Consider the following 878-nt stretch of genomic DNA (forward strand, 5'->3'; position numbering starts at 1 on the left):
TTCATTAAGAGAATGCAACTATATATCTATCCCAACCACTTTGAATACACAGATACAAAATGGACATTCATAGTTATACCCCTTTTTTTTTTAAGTTCCGTTATTGAATATTATAGGTGTGTAAACTCAGCAAACCCAACCTGGTCTTTACAGCTCTGAACAGAATCTCCCACACAAAACAGCCGAAGCTGTTCCAGCACTTCGCTTGTAGGCGACATATCTGAACCTTTCCTATCTTTTCCCATAAGCCATTCCCGAAAGCTTGTAATCCACATGGTCAGGTTTAGCCACAGCAATGACCCTACTCCTCTGGTACCAAATTTTGTCTTAGTTACTCTTCTGTCATTGCTGGGACAAATACCTGACACCCAAATTGAAGGAAGGAAAGGTTTATTTAGCTCACAGTTACTGGAGGGTTCAGTCCTTACTCAGTTGGCTCCACGGCAGAGCGGCACATGGCAGAGGACAGCCTTTCATGGTGATGGCAAATGCAAGAGCAACAGGGAGTGGTGGCAGCTCAAGCAGCTAGCTTCTCCTCCCTCCTTACACTGTAATGCAAGTCACCTGCCCCAGCACAGGTGCAGCATCCACACCCCCAATAATCAGTCACAAACTCCAGCAACTGCCCCAAGACTGCATGAGGCTTTTGGGGGACACCTGTACACAAACCATAACAGTTCACCTCCATAAGGGAGGTGAACACATGCCTGTGCAAAATGTGTGGTGTCTCTTTTAAATTTTAGATGTAAATTAGAGGAAGATAGACGTCTCCATATATAACCTTTCCATGCTGACATATGATCCAAAGAGGTAGCTAGCTAAAAAAAAAAAAAGTCCTTAAGGGGGCCTGGCCCTAACTCAGTTCTTTAAGTGGCTGC

Source organism: Octodon degus, unplaced genomic scaffold, assembly GCF_000260255.1.
Source record: "Octodon degus isolate 3935 unplaced genomic scaffold, OctDeg1.0 scaffold00064, whole genome shotgun sequence".
Lineage (NCBI taxonomy): Eukaryota > Metazoa > Chordata > Mammalia > Rodentia > Octodontidae > Octodon > Octodon degus.